At 49.5% G+C, this 7029-nt stretch overlaps 1 pseudogene; it reads left to right on the top strand.

The window, feature by feature from the left end:
- Nucleotides 1-475: 475 nt before the first annotated feature.
- Nucleotides 476-7029, top strand: part of LOC121454097 — a 6575-nt pseudogene continuing 21 nt past the window's right edge.

Raw genomic sequence — 7029 nt, 5'->3', positions numbered from 1 at the left:
TACCTAAGTCTTCCTTACGACTGAGGATGAGAAGAGCGGAGGGGAAGGGGAAGCCGTGTGTTCTATGATATCAATGTGCTGATGGTATGAAGATCCTTTTCCATTGTCAATCTCTCTTACCTGAGAGCTCACAGGCCCCTAGAACGGTTTCTGATCACCCTGCAAGGGCTTGCTGAAAGACATAGCGCTGGAAGGGTCATATTGAACGCGGAGAGCTTGCTGGTATGGTACAAACTGCTGTGCTCATGTGTATCTGTCTGGCCACACAATCACTTGGGAGAAAAGTATCTGAGCAGAATTTTGGCTCTAAGGAGGGAGGAGGTCGGGCCAGCCCATCAGAACTCCTGCCATTCCGGAAATAAAAGCTCCTGCCTCCAAGGCTGTGAGAAGTTGCATGGATGGAGCCAAGTCAAAGGCTAATTATTGTCCAGAAAAACAAAAGCGCCGTTTTCAAGTTCTGTTAAAAGGGACTCAGATGGGAGGAGGTGGAGGTCCAGATTACATCGTCGGTACTCAGAGCAATGGGAACAGTCGACATTTCAAATGCCAGGACAAAGTTCTGGTCTTCTGGCTTCTGGTTGGCATCCTGAGGCCTGCCCATGGTCTGAGGACCAACATGTCCATCTGGGTAATTCACAGTGACCTGTGTACAGCCTGGTGACCCAGTGTCCACACCCAGCTGGGAACAAGGATCAGGCACAGCACAGGGAAAGCTTGTTCTGCCGGAACTGTGCTGGCTGACTTGGGGGCAGGCTGTTGCAGTGGGAGTTTCCGACTTCACCTCAACCTACCCCCAGCTTGGTCACAACCTCAGTGCCTGCTTTATCCTTGGATGAAAGGGGACTGTTGTCTCACCTGGAGTTAGGGTGCCCGTGTGTTTACTCTTCTTTGTAGGAGATATTTCTGGACCTTTCTTCTCTCTCCCAAAGACCTGGGGCAACCTCCAGAGTCTGGAAGGACCCTGGACCCTGCTTTCTATCTGGCTCCTTCCCACGTGACGAGGAACTTTGAATTCTTTCCTTATTTGTTTCAGAAGGCACTTTTAGTTGGCCTCCCGTCCCATGATCGATTGGTCAGCTGCCACTAACAATGTTCTGGGTACATGTAGCTCCCTGTCGACTTGCTGTTGAATCAGGACCTGGCCTGGCACATCATGTGTGCTGGTCACTTGGAGATCAAGAAGGTGAAGAGGAGAGGTAGGGCTGTCAGTGAGAGGATGTGGTAGAAGGGGATGAGGAGGTTTGCTTAGCGGAGAAGGAGGTGTAGGAGATGAATGAGGAGAGGCGTGTTTATGTGGAGAATGAGGAAATTAGGGGCGGGGTGGGCAATCAGCCAGGATATGGCCAGGGAATAGACCTAACGGGACAGGAAAAAGGACATAACTACCATGTGCCGGGTACCACAGCAGGGCCTTTATATACTTCTTCATATAATCCTTACAACACTCAGAAACCAGTTCTTCCCATTACCCATATTCTTTGGTAAGAGGACTGAATTTTCAGAAAGTTTACCTGGCTTGTCCAATGTCACTCAACTATGAGAGAACAGCACAGATCCGGAGGATCCAACCCTCCCTAAGGGCAAACTAGGGGTTAAACATTGTTGGATGAAAGTTTGCTGGAGAAAAATGTTAATTTATGTTAAGTTTTTACCTCAACTCCCTCTCCCCCTTTTAAGTGGATGAAGCTATTAGGCACAAGCAATTTAGCTGCTTGATTGACAGCTGTCAGACCTTTGCTCCAGGACTGTTCATGATGGCAGAGCACCAGGCAGAGATGGCAGCCAGATTGGAACTGCCAGTGCTGGCTGCATAGTTCCCAAGTCTGGAGGGGTTGGGCATTCTATCACTGCCTCTTCTGAGGTGCTCTCTGGGGAGGTAAAAACTTCAAGCTCACCGTCACCATTTTCAAAGAGCTTGCTGTCTTCATAACAGCCCCCTCTGTTTTAAACACCCCATGACTTGATCCAGGAGGTCGCGGTCTAGCGTGTGACTCCAGGAAGAGGCTGGGATCTAACACAAGATCTTTGCCTCCTCTCCAGCCATAGCTTTAGGCCACTTCAGATACCCTGACACAGTTCTGGGAGACTTCACTTTGACCATGACAGCTTCAGATGACCCTCGAGTGACTGCCTCCTGTCACTCCAGAAGAGCCCTCCACCCCAGCTGCCCCACCTTGCTGTAACCATCCTCTATCTGGGCAGGGAAGAGCACTAGCCTACACCAAGGGAAGAGAGAGCTCCACTCCTCAAATGCTGTTGAAAGTGGTGGAGAGCAGCGGCTGGACACGGAAATGACCATTCTACCAGGCTTTCTGGGTTATTGCCTCCTGGTTTCAGGGGCTGCACTGCTGCTCCTTTAAACTGCATGCATGCTGGGGCCGGGCTCAGCAGGTTGAGTTTTTCCTCGTGCTGTTAGAACTGTCACCATTGTTATCTGCATACAGGGACGAGCAGAGTGCCCACATTTTCCAAACCTAAGGCTGGAGGGAAGCCCTCTTGAAAGTTGATCTTCATCAAGAACTTACATAGTTAGTCTGCAGACCCACCGGCAGCCCATAATCTAACCTGTGGATGCATCTTGTGAAGGTCACTCATCATGCAGAGGCTACCAGAGTCAAGCTATTGAGTTGAGATCTGGCCCATAACCAGCTATAATCACCATCTATGTTCAGGGTTTTGCTAATGCTTTGTGAATGTAAGAGTGTAACGGATCTATCTGGAGGAATGGATTCTAACTAAGTATGTATTCCCCGCCATCTCTATCAGATTCCTCAAGGAATGGGTTCCAAGAAATTAGAATTCTTCAGGAACCTCTCCCTGGGAGAGAAGATGGCTGAAGTCCTGGGGACATTCAGAGGAGGAACTTGCCACCTAAAGAAAAGAATGGTTTCTCATGTGACCTTGTAGGAGAGACTTGGAACTGAGGCAGTGGCGGGCTGAGGACCACTCCTTGCTAAACTGCTTAGTTATGTATTATTGTTGCGTTCTATTTAAACCCCACCCTCATGTCAGGGACCCAAAGATTGGGGGCATCACTGGATCCTTTTGTCCTTCTGCCAATGGCCATATTGAATAAATCTCCATTTTCTGCTCTTCACTGTTAATGTGGCATTTTCCAGTTGGCTTATTGCATATGGGTGGCTGAACCTGGCTTGTTGGGGCACGGATTGTGAGTCCTGATTCTGGTAACAGGAAGGTAGATAGTGATGGGGACTCTGCCTCCATCTAGATGGTGTTTTATTACATTAAATGAGAGTTGTCTTAAACATGTATATCGAGATCTATAGGAGTCATTGTTGTAAATTTCGTCGTCATCAAGGGAGCCCAGGTTGCTTGGGTGGGGTAAGTGGGCAGTTACCTTCAAACCTCGGCGACAAAGGTGGGGCTTTCAGAGGCTAAGGGTGGGTCTCTGGGGGCTGAGTCCTGGAACTTTGTTTGCTCTCCCAGGAAGAATTGAGGTTCCTTTTACACACCCTAAGACTAAATGGCCTGAGGGTAGAGTTATGAATTTAGCCAGTAATTTAAAAGCCTCTGCTTAGTCACCCCTAAGCTCTGTCTTATTTACTAAGACTCCAGTGTTCAGCCCTTCCTGGCAATTAAGCTTCTAAAGACTGAACGGTCACAGAGCTGAGCCATCTCCGGATTCCCTGCCTTCCCTCCTGTAGGTTGGCAGCCTCCAGGGTGGAGTCTGGTAAGATGCCACCTCTCCCTTCGCCACCTGCACCTCATAGGCTGGCTGACCTTCATTGCAGCTGTGCTTCAAGATGAGCGTTTCAGCCAGTGCTTCCTAATAACTAGTTCCGGAGATGGTGAGTTCCTGTCCTTGCTCGCGCGCCCCACTTCAAGCCATCTGCACACACTACAGGGCACTTCCCCCTGGCACCCCGATGTTCAGACCCTCCAAGTCCTCTGACATCTCACTGTTTACACCAGCCATGCCCTAAGAGAGCATCCCAGGCCTCCTGTCTCTTTTAACAGAGGCGAAGGACTGACTGGCAGCAATACAGACTTGATCTTTATCTGTCTTCTTACTGACTTCTCATGGTCGTCCTCGTTCACATCTTTTAGTGACTGTTCTAGGCGCTCCTTTTGAGGTCCTAGTCCCACTCATGTCTAAGAGTCATCTTTAGATTATGGACTTTATTTTCTGCCACATTCCTGGCACCCGGAGCAGGGCATTGCAGGCTCTCAGTAACCGTTTGTCGAAGAATGACCAGTTGTGTGGACAAATCCCATGATGCTGCCACAATACGTAAAGCCCCGCCTTAATCAAGTCCAAGGGTTATTACTGCCTCATTCTGGGAAGTGTTTTATTTCACCTGCCCCTTCACTTTGGAAGCAAGAGTCTTGTTTTCCCAAGTTATTTAGGGGAACTTCCAGAATAGATTTGAATTGTAATGATAGCCAATGAAGCTTTTGCTACAGGGTTTCTAAAGACGATAGCAAACTTGTCTGGAACTGGACCTAATTTATGGGGTGAGACTTTTACACAGTCTACTATAAACTGGACATGATTATACATCATGAGCCGCAAATACACAGTGGGATTCTGATATTAATTGCCAATCCCTCCTCACCAAGAACTGGTGAAAATCCTTAGCCTATGTGGTTAGGGAACTGTCTCATCAGCATCTGTGTGACCCTGGTTATCGCATCCCACCTTGTAAGCTGCTCCTGACCTACACGGGCCATCATAGGGATGTTCGTTTCCTTATACTGAGAGTTTTCTCTGAGGGACTGCAAAGGCTTCTTTGATTTTGCTTGCAGCTGAACATAATTCAGATTTTAAATTCAAAAGAAGGAAATGGAGTGATTTGAATAAAGAGGCACAGGATATCTGAGATAGAAGAGGTGTGAAGGGCCATTGAGCCCAACAATACACAGTTCTCTGTCTTAGGCTCCAGTACCAAGTGATGCTGGACCCTTTGCCAGGAGGGCTGAGATCATTTGTTGATGTTGGCCATAAGCAAGGGGTGAGGTCTTTGTGGCAAATACCACAGATTTCTCATTGCAGAAGGCAGGGATGCCCAATGGGTCAGAAGTAAGAAGGATTCAAGGGCCAGGGGTGGGAAGGACTCAAGTTAAAAATAGCCCTGGATTTTAGGGAAATGGGAAGCTGAAAGACTGTGCCAATATCAACTGATACTCAAAACCACTTGCAAAATGACAAGGTTGGGAGCAGACTGAAAAACAAGAGTGTCTGGCCACAGACAAGCAACCTGGGGCAAAGAGGGTCTGAGTCCAAACAATGGCGAGATGTCCAGCTGATTTCCATTTCTGTGAACATCACCGGGAGTGGCAGGGACAGGAAAGGGACACGTCCCTACACCAACAAGTGTACTGAAATGATGGGACTCTTTAGGCATCTGCAGAACTCCTCCCACTTGGGCAGGAAAGATGTTGCCTTTTCATCCTCATTGGTTCTGAGGAACAAAAAGCACAATTTAAAGAAAACTTATGCTTACAGACAGTTTGGGGCATCTACTGTCCAGAGTCGGTGGCCTAGACTTCCCGAGGAGACCACAGCTTCCTGGTGGTGCCCATCTCTTGACATGCCTGGAAAAAGCACCGTACACAGATACCATCTGCCCCAACAACCACGAGGTGCACATCTATGAGAAGAGTTGGTGCCAAATAGAACAATGTTCACAAGCCTAAGGGGCACAGCAGGCAGGTGACAGGCATCGACTGGACCCCTAAGAGTAACTGTGTTGTGACCTGCGGCACAGACCACAATGCCTTTGTGTGGATGCTGAAGGGCCCCACGTGGATGCCCACGCTGGTCATCCTGCGGATCAACCGAGCCACTTGCTGTGTGAGCTGGGCCCCCAGTGAGAACAAGTTGGCGGTGGGCAGTGGTCCTTGCATCATCTTCATCCTTTATTTGAGCAGGAGGATGACAGGTGGGTGTGCAAGCAGATGAAGAAACCCATCCGCTCCACTGTCCTCAGCCTTGACTGGCACCCCAATAATGTGCTCCTGCCTGCAGGCTCCTGTGACTTCAAGTGAAGGATCTTCTCTGCCCAATCAAGGAAGTGGAGCAGCAGCCAGCTGCTAGACCATGGGGCTCTAAGATGCCCTTTGGGAAACAGCAGCCAGCCGCTATGCTGTGGCGCTCTAAGATGCCCTTCGGGAAACAGCAGCCAGCCGCTATACCATGGGGCTCTAAGATGCCCTTTGGGGAGCTGGAGTCCAGCAGCACTTGTGACTGGGTGCGTGGTGTCTGCTCCTTGGCAAGTGGAAGCCGTGTGACTTGGGTCAGGCCCAACAGCAGGGTGTACCTGGTAGACACTGGCAAGAAGATGGCTGTCGCATCCCTGGCCTCTGAAACCTTGCCACTCCTGGCCATCACCTTCATCACAGAAAGTAGTCTAGTGATGCCATGGTGTTTCACTTGTATTTTAATAACTAAAACTTGCCTGAGGATCAGAGAGTAAACTGTCCCACTGGTCAGCCTTACAGACCAGGCAGTGGTAACACACACATTTAATCCCAGTATCCATACTAGTTGCCATAGAAACCAGGTGGTGCATACCTTTAATCCCAGTCCTAGAGAGGAACATAAGATGGGAGGAGACAGCTCTCACACACAGTCTCATTCTGAGATTCCTGGAGGCGGGATGGCCGTTTTCAGACAGAGATTGAGGTAAGAGCCAGGGGCTGGCTGCTTTGTTTTCCCAATTTCTCAGTCTGAGTTTTCATTAGTCATGTATCAGAGTGGCAGCGGGCCCTAGCTGTTTACCCGGACTGTTTACCTATGAGAGTGGTGCAGGGATGTTGAGCCTTGGTGGTCAGCTGAATATGCCCCAGCAGAGTTCCCAGTGTGGCCTGGCAGCCCGTGAGAGCTCCTAGAACCTTGACAAGAAGGCCAGCTCCGAGGGTACTGCAGTCATGGGCATCTGCCTAGACTCACTGCCTGTGAACAACATCAGTCAGTCAGTTTCGGTGCTGGGGGTGGAGGGGAAGTGCTTGAAGTTGTGTGCTGCAGGCATGGACATCCAGGATGTAAAGAGCCTGTATTCAGCCTTG

Source organism: Microtus oregoni, unplaced genomic scaffold (genome assembly GCF_018167655.1).
Source record: "Microtus oregoni isolate MIOR12 unplaced genomic scaffold, Mior012 000012F_ref0000307, whole genome shotgun sequence".
Classification (NCBI taxonomy): domain Eukaryota; kingdom Metazoa; phylum Chordata; class Mammalia; order Rodentia; family Cricetidae; genus Microtus; species Microtus oregoni.
This window is presented reverse-complemented; position numbering and strand designations above follow the sequence as displayed.